This window comes from Bos indicus x Bos taurus, chromosome 5 (genome assembly GCF_003369695.1).
Source record: "Bos indicus x Bos taurus breed Angus x Brahman F1 hybrid chromosome 5, Bos_hybrid_MaternalHap_v2.0, whole genome shotgun sequence".
Lineage (NCBI taxonomy): Eukaryota > Metazoa > Chordata > Mammalia > Artiodactyla > Bovidae > Bos > Bos indicus x Bos taurus.
This window is the reverse complement of record NC_040080.1, coordinates 1,981,718-2,003,854: the sequence shown is the minus strand read 5'-3', so window position 1 is coordinate 2,003,854 and position 22,137 is coordinate 1,981,718. Positions and strand designations below refer to the sequence as shown.

Here is a 22,137-nt window from a genome sequence, read left to right as displayed (position 1 = left end):
TATAAACTTTAGACCAACTGTAAAGATAAGTATCTAGATAATTATAAAGACAACCATTTTAACAACAGTTCAGTTCAGCCGCTCAGTCCTGTTTGACTCTTTGTGACTCCATGGACTGCAACACGCCAGGCTCCCCTGTCCATCACCAACTCCGGGAGCCTATTCAACTTATGTCCACTGAGTCGGTGATGCCATACAACCATCTCATCCTCTGTCGTCCCCTTCGCCTCCTGCCTTCAATCTTTCCCAGCATCAGGGTCTTTTCCAGTGAGTCAGCTCTTCACATCAGGTGGCCAAAGGGTTGGAGCTTCAGCCTCAGCATCAGTCTTTCCAATGAATATTCAGGACTGATTTCCTTTAGGATTGACTGGTTTGATCTCCTTGTAGTCCAAGGGACATACAATGATCTATTTTGATGTTTATACCATATATGCAAATAATATATACAACAATAAGAACACAATAGGCAGGAAGGCTGGACAGAAGGCTCTTGCATACTTTAATTCAGATGCTGCTGCTGCTGAGTCGCTTCAGTCGTGTCCGACTCTATGCGACCCCATAGACGGCAGCCCACCAGGCTGCCCTGTCCCTGGGATTCTCCAGGCAAGAGTACTGGAGTGGGGTGCCATTGCCTTCTCCGTTAATTCAAATAAATTATGATAAATTAAAAATGAGTATTGCAATCTCTAGAGCAAGCAGTTAGAGAGAAAAGAACAGGTATGACAGAAAACCAATTGAGGGCATAGAATAGAATACAGAACTAAATGTATATTTGACTAAACCAAAGGAAACAGGAAAGAAGGGAACAAGAAGCAGAGAGCAGGGGGAGACAGAGAGCAACAGCAAGACGGAGCACACAGCCAAACACGCTCACAGCTACAGTAAATGGAAACGGACCAAAGAACCAGTCATAGTCTGCCCGACCAGATAAACGGGCAAGACACGCAGGCGGCCTGCAAGAGGGACGCGCCAATGAAAAGACACAGACAGGGTGAAGGAGGATGGCAGAAGGCCTGACACGCAAGCCATGAGCAAGAGATCTCTGTGCCACGACATTCATACCAGGCAGGGCAGACTTCAGAAGAGGGGATGTTATAGGAGTGGAGAGGCTTGTTTCATACTGGAAACAGGAAACATTCATTAAGACTTTAAATAACGGAAACCAAAATCTGATGTGCATGCCTCTAACGCCAGATCTTCAAAATAAGTGAGGAAAAAATGGACAGAATGCAAGAGCGAAAAAGACAGCTCCGAGACTAACACCTCGTCTCAGCAACTGATAGAGTAAAACCGAACTGACGGTGAAGACAGAGAAGGCCTGAGCAGGACGATCACCCCAAACCCGCGTGACGTTTGTAGGGTCTGCACCCAGCAACAGCAAAGCACACTCCCCTCTCAAGTGTGCAGAACACGTTCACCAACATAGACCTGATGCAGACCCATAAACTCGTCACAAAAATTTCAATCGAATCAAATCCTGCAGTTTATCTGATGAAAACTAAGTCAAATTAAAATCCCTAGTGATACCATATCTAGAAAAATCAGCAAACATTGTTAAAATGGAAATTTCCTCTTGTTGATCTATAAATATAAAGTAATCCCAGCTGGGAATTCCCTGGAGGACCAGTGATTCCGGGCTTTCATTGCTGACATCCTGAGTTCAATCCCCGGCCAGGGAACAAAGATCCCACAGGCTGTGCTGTGCAGCCAAATAAAAAATAAAGTAATTACAATCAATATTTTAAACAGAAATTGACAGGCTGAGGCCAGACTGCATGTAGAAATATAAAGGTCTATGTAGCTGGTGAAATTAAAAAAAAAAAAAATAACACATTTGGAGGATTTTTATACTATCTTACGTCAAAATTTAGTATAAAGCTACAGTCATCAGGACAATGCGATTCAGGTTCACGCAGAGACCCATAGATGGAAAAACAGAACGGAGAGCAGGCACAGACCCACATGCATTCTGTCAGTTGGTTTTTGGCAAAGTTGCTATTGAAGAGTTTCATATTGATCATTAATTCTAACATAACTGGAATTACTGTTTATAGAAAAGTAAGATCATTGCTCTTTTTTCTCAATTATCTTTTTTCCATTATCCTTGAGCACCTCAATGCAAAATCCAAACTTCTTGCAAATATATATGTATTTCATTTTAATGTATTGTTTTTTTTTCTAATGAAAGAAATAAATGCTTACATCATGGACTCGATGGATGTGAGTTTGAGTGAACTCCGGGAGATGGTGATGGACAGGGAGGCCTGGCGTGGTGCGATTCATGGGGTCGCAAAGAGTCGGACACGACTGAGCGACTAAACTGAACTGAACTGAACTGAAATGAAAAGATGATGATAATGATGCTACTACTGATGCTGTCTCATAATACAGCTGGTCCATCCTGCCTCGGTCCATACTGGGCCAGCGGGGATGGCTGAAAGGTCTCCATGCAGACACCCGTGGGTGCAGCCCCCCTATTTTCTTGAGAACCAGTATCCTAGGGTCTCAGTGTTCTCCATTGCGTTCTCTTCAACTGGCTGTCAAAATGGCAAAAAAGGAAGGAGCGCAGATCATAGAGTGTCAGGGAGGGGCCGGCACTCAATCGCACGGCCCACTGATCACAAGAGGGGCTGGGAACACAAGCTCGTGGAGGGACAGAAGGAGATGAACAGGCAGAGGGGACACATGGAAGTCCACCCTGGCACGGGACGCTGCGTGAGAAGGTGCCCTGTGCCAGGCTCCACGCGCAGACTGATTTGTGTCACCCTCACAGTAGCCCCCAGGATGGAGCCAGCACCAGGGCTTTCACGGGAATGCAGACTGAAGCAACAGAGCCAGGATCAGGCGGTGGCTGGAAGGGCTCAGAGGCACGAAGCAGAGCCTGGTGGTCACTGGGCTGGGAAGGAGGGGCCGGTGTGGGGGAGAAGACCCCAGAGTGGCTTCCAGGCTGAGGTCGGTGGTCCCACCAGTGACATGGGGCCACAGGGGAAGACAGACTTGGGGGAGCTGGGCCAAGAGTTGTGAAACGTCCCATTCCTATCCCAGCTGCGTCCCCAGAAGTTCCCTACATTCTGGAGGGTAGGAAGCACTCAGCTCCAACCCCGGCTCTGCTGGTGCCTGGACTGAGTCTGGCATACCGCAGGGTGGCCCTGGGCCTCAGTAATCAGGGCGGCGGCCTCCCTACGTCATGGTGCCGGGATCAGTGACTTGGACAGAGGGGCTCGAACCATGGCCAGGACAGGCCCAGGGTAGATGCTCTCGTTACCACGGCACGGCCTCCATCTGCTTCCCAGTGCCATCTGACTCTGGTGCCAGCTTTCCTTCTGTGCAGACCTCCACGTCTTTACTCCCCCAGGACCCCTTCCTCAGGGTGCCCCCTGCCCTCTCCCACCCTCCTCGTACTAAGCCATTTCTCAGCATCTTCAAGACACAGCAAGGTTCCAAGATCCTCAGGGCACCCCGACTGCTGCCTCCCCCAGGCCCCATCCTGGGAGCTCCCAGGCCTCCCTGACCTTGAGCGTCTGCTTCCGTCACAGGCAGAAGATTGACCTAGAAGTAGAGGGTGCGGGGAGTGCTGAGGGCAGCTCTCTGGTTGGGTCCCGTCTCAGCATCCCTGACTCACCGCCTTCACATCAAGCCTTGGCCGCCAGCTTCCTGGTCCCGATGCTGACCTGGTCCAGGAAGAAGGCAGGATGGAAAACTACCAGCTGTTGTCCTGGGGCCACGTGAGAGGCGTTGTGTCCAAATGCTCCCAAGACATCTGGCTCCCTGATTCCTGTAAGAATGAGCTAAATGCTTAAGACAGGACATGCCGTCCTGACAGGCTGATTTGCCATTTATTTGAATGTAAAAATAACCGGACAATCACAATTTCTGCCTTGAATCTTTCTCATGCAGCAGGAAATAAAATGATGTGTTATAATAAAGATTGCATTTTTTTGTGTCTGTGGCTCCTCTGAAGCACGAACACATTTGAGAGCAATTTCTTTAAGAAAATCAAAAGATAAATCATGGCCAAAATACCTCGCAGCTCTTAAGACAGACGTGAGATTAAAACTTTGTTAGATTTCGGAGTGCAGGCTCTGGACTCGCTTTACATTTATCATCTATGTATTGACACTTTGCCTTGTTGACAAGCATCTCAGGTGGGGACAGACACCGCAGGAAAACTCTGTGCCTGGTGAAGACCGATCCCTGGACTCTAGCAGGAGACGCACGACTCAGGCCAGGACTGGCCTTAGATCCAGGCCAGTTCCTCAGGCAGTGCTGTCAGCCCGAGATAAGAGCCGCTAACAGCGAAGCCCAGAGCCGCTGACGTGTGCCTGCCTCTCAGGTGAGACGTGCCTTTGATGGGTCACTGTGGACATCCCCCTGCCTCCAGACTTCCAACCGAACCATTGAGGGCAAGGGCAATTCTACACCTTTCCTCAAAACGACAAGGCTCCATCTCCCAAGACACACGGTCCACACTCAGGGGCAGAGAACAGAAATCCCTCTGCAAACGGACCCGTTGGCCTCGTCCAATCTGTCTCTCACTATGCAACCCCAGCAAGACAGCTCTCAGGAGCGTAGAGAGAGAGATGTTTGAAAAGCCTGGTCCTCAGTTCAGCCCAAAGCCCACCTGACTGGGCTGCAATTCCAGGGCGAAGTGGCAATCATGGGCATGCTTCCCCCGTGTGGCACGCGCCCTCTGCGAGGACGAGCGGGTGGGGCGCAGGCCCCAGGCACCCTTCACACCCCAGCTTGCACATCGCAGGTCCTTGAGGAGTGCTTCTCAGATGATGGCTTTTAGGGAGGCACTGAATGCAGTGAAAAGCAGTCAGTTCCCTCAGAAACACCGCACACACAGCAATCAGACAAACTCAGAACGTCAAGGCAGTGCATTGGAAAACGACCTGACGTTGTTTGGTCGATGATAACCACTTACCTGGGAACTGGGCAAGAACGTCAAGGGTGATTCAGCCCATCAAGCGATGAGAGACAACAGGTCTTAATGGTTCTCCAACCAAGAGCAGCTGTGAGAAGGAAATGCATGTTTGTGTTGAGGAATTGCTGTTTCATTAGCTGCAAGTGTTGGACTCGACCAGAGCTTAGCTGGGCCACCCCCATCGTGGATGGGAGGGGGCAAGGTGTGGGGAGCAGTGGGCTCAGGGCAAAGTAGTCTTGGGGTTTTAGGATCAAACAGTCTCTTTTTTTCTTTATCATAAACTGTATTTTTCTTGGTGGAGAGAACAGAAACATTGGAAATGAGAGACCTTGGCTCCATGTGCTGGCATTTGAAGCAAGTGGTGCTTGCTTGGACGTGCTTTGACATATTTCATCTTCAACAGCAGCCTTGTGGACGGGAGGTACTGTCACCCCTCCGATGTGGGGAGGGGGCTGCTGATGGCCCCTCGAGGGGCGTCCTGCGTCCGCGCCCTGGGGGGTGACTTCCGTGGCACCCCTGTCCTGACTCTGAAACCCCCATGTGATGCCCACATCCAGCAGACACCAGCTCGCCTGGTGCAGTGGAGGCTGCGCAGGACACCTGGGTTTCCGCTCTCCTACCGGCTCCTGTCGGGGCCACGGGGAGGGCCGGGCCACCTGCCAGGGTGTGTGACACAGGGAACACGGCTTTCCTGGAGCCCCCAGCCAGGGACTAGGCTTTGACGCTTCTGACCCGGCCCCGGGCTGGCTCTGCCTGACCCCATCCTCTCAGTGCTGGTGCCCAGCAAATCCGATCACCCTGACCTTGGCAGGGGTCATTCTCGTACCTTTCCCCTTCCAGTCCTCTGGCGCTCCCTGGAAGGAGCGAGTGCAGCAGAACCTGGGGGGAGAGGAAGGCGAGGTTCAGGACAAGCCCTCGGGCAGGTCCCGGCCTGTCCTGCGGTGGGACCCGTTCGCCCACCACGCAGGCCCGTCTCCCCTCCAGCTCCCACCTGCTTCCTTTTCAGACGCTGGCAGAAACCCTGTAGTCACTGATTCCCCCGTCAAGGAAAATGTCGCCGGGTTGGACAATTTCCCCGCTTTCCCCCCAGTTTCTCACCAGCGATGACTCAGGCATGGAGCCCACCACCATCAGCGCAGTGGGTGTCCGGGGAGCCAGGCTGCCAGCTGCAGCTAGGATGGTGCCGGTTCAGCGACATCCGCCCTGCAGGCCGGCTGCAGGGAGGTCTGGGGGACGTGGCTCAACTGCCCTCCCGCCCTGTGTTACCCTTTGGAACTGTCACCAGCTTGGCCATCTTCAAGGTGAGTGGGCAGCGATGCTCCAGAGACGCAGTGGTCAGGGGCACTGAGCCTCCCACCAGGGCCCCTGCCTGTTCTGGGCTCTGACCCAACTGCCACAGCTGGGGAGGTCCCTCCAGCCCACTCAAGCTGTCCACCTCCTCCCTGGAGGACAATGCCACCACCTGCTCCAGCCAGATCTGTCGGGGCCACTGGGGAGCAGGCACTCGGGCCTCCAGCCGGCTCCCCTGCCTGGTGGGGACCTGGTGGGGGTCTGGTAACTATTAACACGTGATGGAGTAAGAGGACAAATGGGCTTTGCTTTATTTCACTGGAAGTGTGATGGAAACGGACACCTTCCCAGGGGTGATCCGGGGCTGGCTCACACTGGCTTACGAGAGAAGGTTGTTAATTTTTCAGGCGTGTTATGAGCTGGTTGCTTAGATGTAGGTGCAGCGGGTTCCCTCGGAGCCTGTACACACGAGTTTGCTTGTTTAGAACAAGAGTCTTGGAGATGTATTAAGTTAAGGCTCCTGAGAGAGGTCATGCTAGATTTGGGCGGGTGGTGGGCTCATAAGATAAAGGCAGAAAGAGACTTGAAATTCAGATGCTCAGGGGAGGAGACCACATGCAGACGGAGGCAGAGATGGAGCCCCATAAGCCGGAGGGGCAAGCAGGATTCCCGCCATGGTGGGGAGGACGGGGGCGGGGCGGGGCCCCACCGACACTGTGAGCCAATCAAAGTCTGCTGCTTTAAGCCACCCTGCCTCTTGTCATTTGTTAAGGCAGCCCTAGGAAGCTAAGGGAGAAGGCGATGGCACCCCACTCCAGTGCTTTTGCCTGGAAAATCCCATGGACGGAGGAGCCTGGCGGGCTGCAGTCCATGGGGTAGCTAGAGTTGGACATGACTGAGTGACTTCACTTTCACTTTTCACTTTCATGCATTGGAGAAGGAAATTGCAACCCACTCCAGTGTTCTTGCCTGGAGAATCCCAGGGACGGGGGAGCCTGGTGGGCTGCCATCTATGGGGTCGCACAGAGTCAGACACGACTGGAGCGACTTAGCAGCAGCAGGAAGCTAAGACAATAGGCATTGCTTCCCCGGTGGCTCAGCGGTAAAGAATCTGCCTTCAATGCTGGAGTCGCAGGAGACTTGAGTTCGATCCCTGGGTCGGAAAGATCCCCTGGAGGAGGACATAGCACCCTGCTCTGGTGTTCTTGCCTGGAGAACCATGGACAGAGGGGCCTGGCGGGCCACAGTCCATCTGGTGGCAGAGTCGGACACGACTGAAGCAACTTAGCATGCCTATGTGCAAACTTACTGTCAGGTACATCAGATAAGGACAGTGCATACTTAACAGCTCCGCCTAATAGCTTACTCAGTATACCCAGCACCTCCTAACAGCTTCGCTGCATCTCAGTGGGATTTTCACTCCTGAACTCTTGTTTACATCTGTTTTTCCTGCGCGGTGGATCGCAGTGTAACCATATGGACGCAGCATCACTTCCAAACACTGCCCCCCTTCCCGTTCCAGGAAATCACGTTTTTCTTCTTTTACTTTTTATTTTGTATTGGAGTCTAGCCAACTAACAATGTTGTGACAGTTTCAGGTGGGCAGCAAAGGACTCAGGCATACACACACACGTATCCATCCTGCCCTAAATTCCCCTTCCATCCGGACTGTCACGTAAAAGTGAGCAGAGTTCTCTATGCTGTACGGTAGATCCTTGTTGGTAATCCCTCTTAAATATAGCCGTGTGCACATGTCCGTACCGAACTCCCTGACTATCCCTTCCCCCCCGTCCTTACTTACTGGCAGTCATAAGAATGGAGTCAGGTTTGTGTTTTGAAATCTGCTGTGGTGTGAATATTCACACCATGGAAATTGACAAATGCCACGGATCCAGGCGGCTTGCCATTTTGTGGTCTGTTTAGAAGAACGATGGAGAGAACGCCCAGGGTTCAGAGGAGTGAGAAAAACTGGGTGTGATCATAGCTGCTGTGCAGAGCATCGCAAGGAAGACGAAGAAAGATCCCTCCCGTACCTGAGCACGACCCTCCAGCTTTACAAACGAGGCCCTCCGGTCACTGGCCGGCGGTCTTAGTCGCCGCGCTTTTATCTTATGTATTACTCACAGTGCAAACGGAAATATCAGCCCGCTTTCCTCCCCGACCTACTCTCATTCATCTGCTGCAGTTCTAGTTGGCTCCTTATACAAGACCGGCAAGAGTTGGTGAAAGCCTTCCATGAGAATTGACTGTCCCTGTGGAATTTATAATAAAGGAAACTGTGGTTTATTATTATTAGCTCCTTCTGGGCCACCATCTTCTCTATAAGTAAAACTTGACAAGAAACCAACGCCCCGGACCCGAAGTACCTGGCTCCGGCTATAGCTCACTTTAAAGGGAGCTTTGACTTGAAATTTCTTGGGATTAAGTGGAAAAAGCAATCTTAAAACTTCAAGAGATTGATTTACGGGAGTGCTTTATCACTCCATCCCACCTGGCATCCCCACTAAGCCCCCGTGATGGCCTGGCAACGCTGTCCTCACTGCAGAGTGAGGGATAAATTGGACAGCGAGCAGAAGGATCTCGGAAGGCATCAGAGCGCTGCCCGCTCCAGACGGCACGTGGGACTAGATTCCAGGGGTCTCAGCACCCAAGCTCCTTCTGCCAGATCACCTCCTTCATCCTGACCACGTCACCCAAGCTCCTTCTGCCAGATCACCTCCTTCATCCTGACCACGTCACCCAAGCTCCTTCTGCCAGATCACCTCCTTCATCCTGACCACGTCCCCCCGACCCACACACTCGCTGTCCCTCCAGGTAGTAGATGAGTCTCTGCATCAGAAGGACTGTGAGCAAATGGATGCTCAGGCATTTTTATTGAAACCTCATGAGAACTGGCACAGAGCGAAGAGCAATGGGCACCAGACACAAAAGAGGGTGAGGAGTGGAGAGCGAGGGCTCGCTTTTGTCCTCCTCCACGCGGGAGAGGCCCAGGGCAGGGCGTGGGAGGCCTGCTCCCGCTTGCGGGCAGACACAGGGGAGGTGAGCCCGGAGCAGGGCCGTGGCCCTCCCTCGGGATGCCCAGACCTGGCCCGACCTGCACGAACGGCCAGGGACCAAACGCAATACCGACAGCAAGCTGTGCGTGTGCGTCAGGCCAGATGGCGTGGGCACCTCTGCACACGGGGGCCAGGTGCCCAGCTGGCCTGGTCCACGCTGACTCACGCCCGCGGCCCCAGCCGGCCTGGTCCACGCTGACTCACGCCCGCGGCCCCAGCCAGGGACTTAGGGCGTCTCTCTTGGTCTCCACGCACTCTGGTTGGAAGGATCAACCCTTTGTTCTGTGTTCATGCCTTGCCGGCGACCCTTCCCGGACACTCCTCCCCTTGGCGACCCTTCCCTGACACTCCTCCCCTCGGTGACCCTTCCCGGACACTCCTCCCCTCGGCGACCCTCCCCTGACACTCCTCCCCTTGGCGTTTTCCTTCTGGGTTCGCCTCCCTCACTCTTGATCATCCTCCACTCAGCCTCCAGTTTTGGTCGTATTTCCTCTGTGCGATCCATCTAGACAGCCTCAACTGTCCTTCTTCTGTATTCCCATAGTGCCCAAAATTCACCAACCACGTGCCTGAGCATGACGTCAGCAGCCCCTGCTGTGCCCCACTCCCCTGACCTGGATCTTGGATGCCCGGCCCCGTGCCTTCCTGTACCTGAGCCCACAACGCCACGCCTCCCCTCCCTGGTGCCCTGCAAGTGTTTATTAGAATTACACAAACAAACCTTGAAAACGACTATGATCCGAATGAATTCCAGGGAGAAATGATGAAAGCGGCGGGGCTGCAGGTGGACCCGGGAGGGATAAGGGCTTTGTATCTGAATTAAGCATAGCTGCTTTGAGGAGGCTGTGCTTCCAGAAAGGAGACAGGGGACACATTTGTCTCTAATTTTGGTTCCTGAGAAATAAATTGAGGCAATTATTACTTCAGGTTTGCTCCTCAATATCCACCCATCTTCTTTAAATCCCATATTAATACAACCTGCACTAAAGACATTTCAAAAGTCACAACAGATCATGCTTTCTTTTTTTTCCTAACTGAGGGTATATTTGATGCATGTAACCCAACATCAGAGTTCAAATCTCCCTGAACGACCAGGCAGCCAGATTCCAATTTATTCTGAGAACTCGCCCTGGTGAATAGGTGAGGATACAGCTTACCTTGGACCAAAGTCCAGAGAGGTACCAGCTCTCGGGAAGAAGGTCCTGGCCATCCCCAGGGGCTGAAACACAAGGCTTTTGTGAGCAAGGGGCATGCACCTGAGTGGTGAGCAGTCCCTGCCACCAGCCTGAAGTCTGTGTGTTCAGCAAAGCACAAGAACTGCCACTGTCTGGGAACCAACTTTGGGGTTTCAACAGACTACACTGTGTCTATTATTCCCTCGGTGCAGCAGCCGCCTTGCACTGTGTAAACGCGAGTGTGAGAGTTAGAACTCCGGGTGCTCTCACTGTCCTTCCCTCAACCCCAGGTCCGGGGCTGGACACTGGGGACCACGATGCCTGCAGTCACTGCCCTGCGACCGTGTGAGGGATGCTCAATTCCTGCAGCTTTGGAAAGGACCGCGTGCAGTGGGCCACAGCGGAGGCCCTGGTTCAGCCGAGAGGGACAGAGACCGTAGGTGAGCTTTGTGGAGGGGACAGCGCAGTTAGTGACATCACCACGTATCCTCCCAGCAAACTCTGGGGAAAATGTGCGCAAGACGCTGGCCCTGCCCTTGTTCAGCCCCTGTGACAGGTTCCCAAAGATGTCCACCATCAGGCCCAGGTCCCCATCTTTACCAAATGACATCTTGAAGATGTCTCATCCCACTCTTGACCACAGGGCTCCTCACCATCCACGTTGACTCCGTTGTGTCTGAAATATAAAGCCATGTTCAGAGTAGCTTGATGGAATGGGTCTTCTGAGTTGCCCTCAGACACAAAAATCTCCCAGACTCTGGGTAAATTACAGTATATATACCTAAAAAAAAAAAGGTTTGGCTCGAAACACTGAAATTACCTATGAAGAAGAAATAAATCAGAACATATCAAAACCATAAAAGTTGGTAGAAGAACACGGTGCAGCCACAACGGTGGGGCTGCTCTGGAGGGACAGCTGATACTGATCAAGAAGCTAGAAGCTGGGGGTCAATGTCAGCTTGGGGTGTCAGGAATAGGATGTGGTCCCTGTTTAGTGTTGGAGCTAAGCTGAGATTTCTCCATGAAGTCAGGTTCTTGGGGGTCTATGTCTCCTGAAAAAGGTGGGGTGGGACCTACCTGAAAACCAAGGGAAGTGCCGTGGACTCTGTCTTCTCTGCTACAGTCCCAGGTGGGAAAAAACAGTGCCAATAACAATTGTCTCCATCGATTACCTGTGGTTACCCCCCTGTTCTCACAGCACCCTGAAGTTCAACTTTCCAATAACAATTGTCTCCATCGATTACCTGTGGTTACCCCCCTGTTCTCACAGCACTCTGAAGTTCAACTTTGCCCCCACTGTCACAGACTCCGGCTAAAGAATTACAGAGACTTCCTTCTGGTACCTGGTAGTAACAGAACAATTTTTTTCTGGATAAGTAAATCCTCAATTCAGATCTCTCAGAATGACCACAGGTTAAATTCAGCCAAGCACAAAGGTGAAACAAAATTTAACTAAAAATAATATAAAATAAAACGCACCCCCAAACCCAAAGAAGAAACCACCAAAATTAAGAGGCAGCATAAAAAGAGAGATTTGACATTTAACTGTTAGAAGAGTGTGAAATAATTCTATATGGAAATTTTAAAAATTGAAATATGACATAAGAAAATGAGTAAGAAGTGGTAGACCACAAAAATGACCAGACTTCATAAAGAAGTAATAAAGCTTCTGGAAATTAAAACACAATGGCTAAAATGAGCAGCACAATAGCTGAGTTACAAAGCAGATGAGACAGCTAAGAAATAAATCCAAGAACTGGAAGACAAATCAGATAAAATTACCAGAATGTGGCAGACAGAAAGATGAGATGAAATGTATGACTGAAGTGAAGAAATACAGGGAAAAAGACAAGAAAGTCTCACGTGCATGCAACCAGAATTCCAGCGAAAGAGGCTGGGGCAGGAAGAAAGAAAATGAATGTTAATGGCTGGTTATTTTTTCAGGACTGAGGAAAGGCATGAATCCACAGATATAAAAAGCAAAACACGCAACCAGAAGGACACGTGGAAAGGAAGTTACACCTGGATTCATTGTCACGGAACTGCCTGAAGCACAAAGTTCTTACAGACCTCTACAGAGAAAAGGCAGTTCCCCTGGGAGAGATGAACCATTGCGTTGACAGCAGACCCTAATAGCAACCATAGTAAAGCTGTGTGGTAGCGCATTAAAGATGCTAAGGAAAAGTCACGGTTAGTGCAGCAGTCTGTAGCCAGTAAAAATACAAGAGGGGGGTAAAAAAATTCTCAAAAGGAAAACATCAACAAATCCTCAGCAAAAAAAATCTTCTAAAAGATGTACTTCAGAAAGAAAATGACCCCAGAATAAAAAATGAGATGTAAGAAGAAATTTTGGCAAAAACAGTACTGAAGGGCGAAAGAGGGGCAAGGTGCAGGAATAGATGCTGACCACACATGAAACGTGGGTAACTGAACAGAGGATGACGCAGAACTTGTGAGATTTGGCAATAATATGTATATGCTTTTAGATATAGAACAATAACAGTCGGTCTACTAAAAGGACTAAAAGGACCTTTCAGGTGGGGTTGAGGTGAGGTGAGCATAACGCAGAAGTGAACGGGCCTGGAGGAACACACGGCCCTGCCGGGCACTAATTTCACGGGGACTCCCCCCGGCATTTTCGTCTAATTCTCTCATCCACTTACACCCAGGTCTCTTAAAATAGATTTCACTGCTCAATCTCTCATTTCAGATCTCTGATACATTAATGCAATTAACTTGATAAATAAAAAATAGCTTATCAGAACTTTCCTGATGGTCTAGTGATTAAGAATCTGCCTGCCAGTTCAGGGGACACAGGTTCAATCCCGAGTCCAGGAAGACGCGCATACTACTAAGCCCGTGAGCCGCATACTACTAAGCCCGTGAGCCACAGCTACCATGCACTCTAGAGCCCATGCTCCACAGAAAGAGAAGCCACCACAGCGCGGAGCACACACACTGCAACTAGGCAAATACATGAATAGCAGTTTCAGAGTGATTTATCAAAACAAAAACCTCGTTCCTTTAAGAGGGGGACACTGACAACCTTCCAATGAAAAGATGCCTCCAAGCCTAGATCTGCCAGAGATTAGGAATACACGTTCTGCCAGATTAGCGTGATCTGGATACTCAAACAGGACATTAACACAGTTAAGGAGGAGAGCATGGTGTTATTGAAATTGATTCATATTAACGAAGGAATGAAATTTGACACCAATCCTGATGGAAACTAAAACCAAACAATACTTTCTTATGGAATAGAGGTGATTCGATAAATTAAGGTCTATGGACTTCCCTGGTGGCTCAGCTGGCAAAGAATCTGCCTGCAATGCAGGAGACCCAGGTTCAATCCCTGGGTCTGGAAGATCCCCATGAGAAGGGAAGGGCAACCGACTCCAGTATTCTTGCCCAGAGAATCCGACAGACAGAGTAGCCTAGAGGGCTACAGTCCACGGGGTCGCAAAGAGTCAGACACAACTGAACGACTAACACTTTCACTTCCACTTCAGTGAGAATATCGAAACTTTGCTAGAGATACTAAATTAGGGGATTTAACGCAGGGGTTGTTGATTTGCTGAAGGCTTGTATAGCTTCCCTGGTAGCTCAGACAGTAAAGCGTCTGCCTACAATGCGGGAGACCCGGATTCGATCCCTACATCAAAAACATCCAGTGGAGAGGGGGATGGCAACCCACTCCAGTGCTCTCGCCTGGAAAATCTCATGGACCGAGGAGCCTGGTAGGTTACAGTCCACGGGGTTGCAAAGAGTCGGACATGACTGAGCAGCTTCACTTTCACTTTCTGTACTTGTTTAATGAGGTACCCACAAGGCCATACATTCTAGGAACCGTTATAACCAGCGGGCTGGGCCAACTCAAATATAATAATATTGAGAACTGACATCACAGCCAGGCCTGAACGTAGTGGCTCAGAAGGTCATCCCCCTGCACACACACACACAGACACCGTTTGGCTGGGGCTTGGCTCTCATGTGGGAGTTACACAGCTGGTGCTCAGGGAACGGCTAACTAGGCATGGCTCATCTCAGGGGTCCTGGAGGAGCCGGGGCTGGGGTCACCCAGGGAGATGGCTGTCAAGCTGTAGGGTCTGGATTTCTGCTCCAGCTGCCTCGCTGACAGGGGCTGGAAACAGGACGAAAGCCTCCTCTCGCCTCCTTCTGCTTCCATCTCCCATCAGACCTTCCCAAGAGCAGAGCCTAATGAGATGCTGGCTGGCAAGGGAGTCTGGGAGGTTGGATTCACAGACGGCTGGCCCTGGCATTCCAGCGAGGGAGCAGGGGCAGGCTCTCAGCCGAGTGGTAACAGGCAGATCCTCGGCACAGGACGCAGGACCACGGCTTCCAGGATGGCTCCTGCATCCTAACAAATGCGGAAACATTTAAAGCATGAGCAAGTGGGAGGGATAATGGGGAGGTTGGGATGGACATATACCCACTACTGTGTTCGCTCAGTCAGTTCCATCGTGTCCGACTCTGCAACCCCCAGCCTGTAGCCCGCCAGGCTCCCCTGTCCGTGGGATTTCCCAGGCAAGAACACTGGAGCAGGTTGCCATTTCCTTCTCAAGCCACCATGTATAAAATAGATAACTAATAAGGACCTACTGTACAGCACAGGGAACCCTACTCAATACTCTCTAATGATCTATACGGGAAAAGAATCTAAAAAAGAATGGGTATATGTGTATGCGATTCACTCTGATGTACAGCATCAACTAATACAATGTTATAAATCAAATATACTCCAGTTAAAACTTTTAAAAGAATAACATCATGAATAAGAAGCAATAATTTTTGTATCATTATTTGTGAGCTGTTCTAGACAGCTTCATAAAATAAAGTAAAAAAAAAATCAGAAAATAGAAAGGGAAATCTTATCATTATTTGGAGGTATTAATATTTATTATTGTATATATTAAATAGACAGACTCCTTGAAATATTCTCCAAAAAAGTGATTAAAATCAGTATGCATTTAGTAAAGCACTAGCTGTAAGATCAATAAATACAAAAGCACACATACTGTGTTATAATTCATCAATATTTGAAATGTCACTTTTACAGATTTTTCAGCAACGACAACGCAAGGTACACAGGCAGCAATTACTGAAACACGTGCCAAAGCTCACACGAGGAAAATTGCACATCTTTACTGAAAAGCATAAACACACTGAAATATATTTCATATTTATGGTGAGGAAGATTCAATATTCAAAGATGTCAAACCTGCCTACACCGAGTCAGAGATTCAGGGAAAATTCCAGTGCTGGTCTCTGTAGAACCTGACAAGATAATTCTAACATTTATATGGAGGAGCAAAGGGCCACGGCGAGCCAACATGCTCCTGAAGCCTACTCCGTGAGTCATAAATCCACGTTCACGATCGGAGCAGGGTGTCGGTGCAAGGACAGGAAAGAGAGACTTATGGAACGGAATACGAAATCCAAAGAAGGGATAACGTGCAGGACGGCGCTGCAGACCAGCGGAAGAGAAGAACCATTCGATGTGTGATTCGGGGCAGCCACTTATCCACACGGACAAAAAAAATTGCATCCTACATTACCATGTTAAAAGCATCAATTATAGATTGTTTAAAGAATTAAAAGCAAGAAGCATGGCTATAAATATTTTAAAAGATGGCATTATAGGAATCCTCGGGTTGCTTAAACAAGACACAAAAGCACTAACCATAAAGCATCTTAGAAGCAGAAGCCTTTGTTTATGAAATGGCATCATTAAAAAGTAAGGAAATAGCCACACACAATGCAATAAGATATTTATAATGCATTTAATCGAGGACGAATTAGTATATCCAGAATTACAGTCTCTTATAAACCTTTAAGAAAAAGGCATGTCAACCAGTGGAAAGGGAAGACAATATATCAAAACATTTTTCACAAAATAGAAGACATTGACAGTTAATAAATGTTTTAAATGATGGTCAAACTCATCACTAATAAAAGAATGCAAATCAAAATTGCATTCAGATTGATTTCACCCACCAGAGTGGTTAAAATTTAAGAAGCAGACAAGATTAAAATGAAAAAGGCAGCCGCTACCGAGTGTTGGTGAGAATGAGAGTATCCCCCCGCCGATGGCAGGTCTTGTGAACCGGGATAATGATACTGGAACACAGAGCTCGTGATCCAAAAGTGTGCTGCACTTGTGCCTTTCCTGAGATCGGTAATTCCACTTCCGGGCACAGTCCGCAGAGGATCGTTTGTGTGTAAATGCCGGGTGTGGGGCAGGGAAAGCGTGAGCATGACTGTTCATAGTTCCACTGTGTCCAGTGACAGGAGGGGCTGCAGTCCAGCAAGGAGGAACCAGAGAGCAGTGTGATCAGCCAGGATGCTTCCTTCAGTGAAAGAAACAGAAACCTCTCAAATACAGAGGATGGGATGAGACGATAGCGAGAAACGATACCATGCAAACGAAGTCCCCAAATTGAAAACTTCACAATATATTTTAGGGATATCCCCAAATAGAGAGAAATGCCATTGGAAAAAGTAGATCTTGTATATGGGAGCTCCACAGTAGGGATTGCCTTTGACAGATGTCCTGAGGAGGCTCCCTGGTGGTGCTCAGTGTCTCCACCTGCATGGCAGGTGCCTTGGTGTTTCAGCTCAGTTCAGTCCCTAGTTGTGTCTGACTCTTTTTGACCCCATGGTCTGCAGCACACCGGGTTTCCCTGTCCATCACCAGCTCCTGGAGTTTACTCAAACTCATGTTCATCGAGTCGGTGATGCCATCCAACCATCTCATCCTCTGTTGTCCCCTTCTCCTCCTGCCTTCAATAATTCCTAGCATCAGGGTCTTTTCAAATGAGTCAGCTCTTCACATCAGGTGGCCAAAGTATTGAAGCCACTTCAGCATCAGTCCTTCCAATGAACACCCAGGACTGATCTCCTTTAGGATGGACTGGTTTGATCTCCTTGCAGTCTAATGGACTCTCAAGAGTCTCTTCTCCAACACCACAGTTCAAAAGCATCAATTCTTCAGCACTCAGCTTTCTTTATGGTCCAACTCTCATATCCCTATATGACTACTAGAAACATTGGTGTTGATTTTATTATAATTTTACCAGATATACTGTGGGTGTACACGCATGGATTTTTAAATGCGATGGATGTAGCATTTTGTAATAAAAACAGACTCACAACAAGTGAAACAGATACTCGACCAGAGCTAATACTTGTGGTCGCCTTCCCTGTGTGGGCTTCCCTGCTGGCTCAGTTGGTACAGAATCTGCCTGCAATGCAGGAGACCTCGGTTCAGTGTTGGAAAGACCCCCTGGAGAAGGGAAAGGCTCCCTGCTCTAGCATTCTGCCCTGGAGAGTTCCACGGACTGTGTGGTCCATGGGGTCGCAAAGAGTCGGACACGACTGAGCGACTTTCACTTCGGTTCTGACCTTTGCTTCCCTCTTTGAGCCCCAGGAGGGAAGCAGCGTTGATGCTTATACTTTCAGATAAGAAAACTGAGGCTCCAGCTTGAATGTAGAGGCTACAGGTTTGCTGCAGAGCCCTGACTTTGACCACGACTCTCTACTGTGTCTGTCTAGAATTAAATGGGCCATTCGTGGAGACATGGATGAACCTCGAGGGTGTCTTACAGAGTAAGGTAAGTCAGAAGGAGAAAGCAAATATGTTTATTCAGGCGTATGTGTGGACTCTAGAAAAATGGTATGCTGCTGCTAATTCGCTCCAGTCGTGTCCGACTCTGTGCGACCCTATAGCCGGCAGCCCACCAGGCTCCCCCGTCCCTGGGATTCTCCAGGCAAGAACACTGGAGTGGGTTGCCATTTCCTTCTCCAATGCGTGAAAGTGAAAAGTGAAAGTGAAGTTGCTCAGTCGTGTCCGACTCTTAGTGACCCCATGGACTGCAGCCCACCAGGCTCCCCCGTCCCTGGGATTCTCCAGGCAAGAACACTGGAGTGGGGTGCCATTGCCTTCTCTGAGAAAAATGGTATAGACGATCTTATTTGCAAACCAGAAACTAGAGACACAGATGTAGAGAGCAAACGTATGGACACCAACGGGGAAAGGTGGGTGGGATGAACTGGAGATTGGATTGACATACACACCCACCTCACATAAAGTGGATGACGAATGGGAACCTACTGTACACCACCGGGGACTTTGCTCAAGGCTCTCGGGTAACCTAAATGGGAAGAGAATACAAAAGAAGAGGGGCTATATGTATACTTAAGGCTGATTCCTTTGCTATACAGCAGAGACTGCCCAGCAGCGTAATGCAACTATACTTCCATAAAAATTAATTTTAAACAAGATAATTAAAGGGGATGGTGCCAAGGCCCCCTGAGAAGATATGCGAGTTCCTGGAAGTGGGGAAACTAGCCAGTCCTGTGCCAGCCCTGGGGGGCCACAGAAAGTGTGACAGCCCCCTCCGGAGGAAGCCAGAGGCAGCCCCGAAGGGGATGGGAGCGAGGCAACTCAGTTCTGCTACACGAGAGGTCCGCTGATGGGGGAGGCCGGGGGGTCTGGGCCAGCCCCGGAAAGGCTGGGTCAATGAATAAGCGTCACGATAACTGAGGTCAGTTGAGGGCTTAATTGCCTCTATCAGCCCCTTCTCTTTAACCAGCTTTGAGGCTTCCAATTGGCTGGTGAACTCTCGAGGAGAGAACAGTGCTTCCTCTTCTTAATCCACACACCGTTTAGCCAAGGTCCGAAACACAGGGCACGCCTGAGGACGCAGGGCCAGGAATGGAGAGAAAAGTTTGCAGGTCCCAGGCCACTAGGAGCTGGAGGTGCGCGTGTAGACAGCCCCTGACTTTCTGCGCCTCATTCCGAGTCTACAGAGTGAGGGCCGTGGGCAGGCACCCCCGGAGGACCCACTCAGCTTTAGCACGTGTGAGTGGGGGAGTCCCACCCACTTGGATGGAGGCTTCCCAGGTGGCACCTGCCAAAGAACCCACCTGCCAGTGCAGGAGATGCAAGAGACACAAATTCAGTCCTGGGTGAGTAAGAGCCCCTGGAGGAGGAAATGGCAACCCACTCCAGTATTCTTGCCTGGAAAGTTCAACAGACAGAAGCGCCTGGTGGGGTACAGCCCATGAGGTCACAGAGTCGGACATGACTGAACTACTGAGCACACGCATACTTGGATGGGCCACAAACATGGATGGGCCGCACCCTGGACGGGCCGCACCCTGTGGGACCAGGCGCCTGGAGGGACCAGCCACCTTTAAACACCTGCTCCTTGCTGTCCAAAGTGAGACGCGTGGACCAGTGGCATCAGTGACGTGTGAGAGCTTGTAAACGAAGAGTCTCAGTCCCCAGACCTGCTGGGCCCCACCTGCGTGTGACCAGCATCCCCAGGTCATCCACACCCACAGCCAAGTTCCAAGAGCCCTGCATCCTGTCCCTGTGCATGCTGTGGGCTCAGTCACTCAGTCGTGTCCGATTCTTGTGACCCCATGGACGTAGCCCGCCAGGCTCCTCTGTCCATGGGATTCTCCAGGCAAGAGCACTGGAGTGGGTTGCCATGACCTCCTCCAGGGAATTTTCCCAACCCAGGGATCAAACCTGCATCTCCTGCATTGCAGGCAGATTCTGTATCACTGAGACACCGGCAAAGCCCCATCCTGTCTGTGGGACTTGCCAAAATTCCTGTAAGAATCGATCCATGGCTGTTGAATAGACGAGTCCAGGACTCCTGCTATCTGATCCTGATTTGCTAAGCCTGCCTTAACAAACTGCCACAGACGTGGGGAATTAAACTACAGAGTTTATTCTCTCACCGTTCTGGAGGCCAGGAGTCCAAGCTGAAGGCGCCGGCAGAGCTGATTCCTTCTGAGCGCCTCCCTGGAGCTTGCAGACGGCTGTCTTCTGCCTGTGTGCCCACGTGGACTTCCTTTTGTGTCTCCCTGTGTCCAAACACTCCCTTTTTAGAAAGACATCAGTCTAGTTGGACAAAGGGCCCACCCTCTGCCGGATGACCTCATCTTAACGTATTATGTCTGCAGTGACCTGTTTCCAAATAAGGTCACATTCTGGGGTGCTGGGAGGTAAGCCTTTGATACATGAATTCTGGGAAGTTCAATTCATAGTGGGACCAAGGAACCCGGGTTTTTACAAAGTGTCCCCAGGGATTTGGAGGCACAGCCAGGTTTGGGGACCCCTGGGCTCTGCCGCTAAGCTGGGCGCACTGCCTGGGGGTGGAGTGTGTGGGCGGAGGGGCTGCAGGCACGGGAGGCTTGTCTCCAAGGCCCTGGCTTGCAGCCCCTTCCACAGCCTTGACACACCGTCAGTCTCTCAGCCCCTGGGGGTGCTAAGTGCCCTCCTCGCCTCCCTTCTCCACGCTTCTATTCCTCCCCAGAGGGGTCCCAGGGGGCCTTCCGGTTGCTGGTGTCTGTGTGGGAAGGCACAGCCCCGCAGCCTGGCCTCCAGGGCTCAGAAGGTGAGGGGCCGCAAGCAGGAGCATCCTGGTGGCCTCCGTCCCCACGTGGGATCTCTGCCCCGCTTCCGGTTGCTTGCTTTCCTCCTGGGATGCCATCACAGCTGTAGAGTCCTGATGTCTCTGGGAGCTGAGTGGACCTCCTGTGCAGGATGAGGTCTCCTCTGTCAGGAACAGGGCTCCTCTCGCAGCAGGGACAGCTGGTCAGCAGAAGGGGCACAGAGTCTGTGCTCACACCTCGGTCCGGAGGAGCTCAGCACGCCCTGGTCATCTGGGAGGCGGCACCCAGCGTACGGGCAGTTCTTGGGGCTTAACTCAGAGTGCGAGGACCCCACCAGGGCCGTCCAAGCCCCCTGCAGCTGCCGGATACTCTAGGGAAATACATGCATCCCCCTCTGCTGCCCCCCCTCTGGGGGCAGCCCCCCTGCTGGTCTTTGCCCCTCTAATCTCTCAGCCTTGGTATGAAATTGCAGATGGCCTCGTTGAATTGCATCGGCCAAGCACATCAGTTCCTTGACCGGAATATTTTAGCAGCCCTTAGTCAGTGTTTAGAGTTCAGTGACACCCAGAGATGTGTGTACACACAACTGTAATCTAGATGAAGATTTGGGAGCCAGGCTTCCGGGCTGTGCTCCCTGCACCTCCAGAGCTCTGGGCTGGGAAGTTCCCCGTCTTCTCCACCGGGAGACGTGGCCTGGGGTCCCCGCACCGCTGGCAAAGGAAAGCTTTCAGGCAGTGGACGGGTTCACTGTGGGCAGAGGGATGAGGGGAAAAGAGCTCACGGACTGAGAAACAAGGCTTTAAAATCATTCTCGAGAAGCAGGAGTGACAAGGCCGATTACAGCCGATCCTCATCTAATCACCGCAGCAGCCCTGCGGGGCCTGCGCCTGAACATGCGGGCTGTCCATTCATTGTGGAGCGCGTGCCAGGGGAGCGGGGCCTCGTTTCTGGGACAACCATCAGTAATCGAGACCTCGATTAGAGGCGGATCCTCCGCTTCTGTGGTCCTGGACAGTGGGCACCGTGCTCTGCTCTGAGCGTTCCAGGCTGTGGTCTGCCCTGGGCAGCCACCCTGAGGGCCCCGGGCTGAAAACCCAGGCACCCTCTTCCCAGGTGTCTCGGTTAAGCAGTTTTCAGAGGGTGCGTGTGGAGGGGCAGTGCGCTCCGTTCCGTCTGCAGGGAGATCGTGCGGGGTGGTGACTGTGGGCTCCAAGCTGCAGTGTGGGCAGAGGGGACAGCGCCCACCCCACGGGCTAACGTG

General features: G+C 50.9%; 1 long non-coding RNA gene across 1 annotated transcript; it reads right to left on the bottom strand.

Moving 5' to 3' along the window:
• Nucleotides 1–16,230: 16,230 nt before the first annotated feature.
• Nucleotides 16,231–20,340, bottom strand: LOC113893604. Its single transcript, XR_003511310.1, has 2 exons — nt 20,220–20,340; nt 16,231–16,816 (listed from the first exon to the last, which is right to left on the bottom strand). It is a non-coding gene; the product is annotated as an uncharacterized LOC113893604 (long non-coding RNA).
• Nucleotides 20,341–22,137: the final 1,797 nt, after the last annotated feature.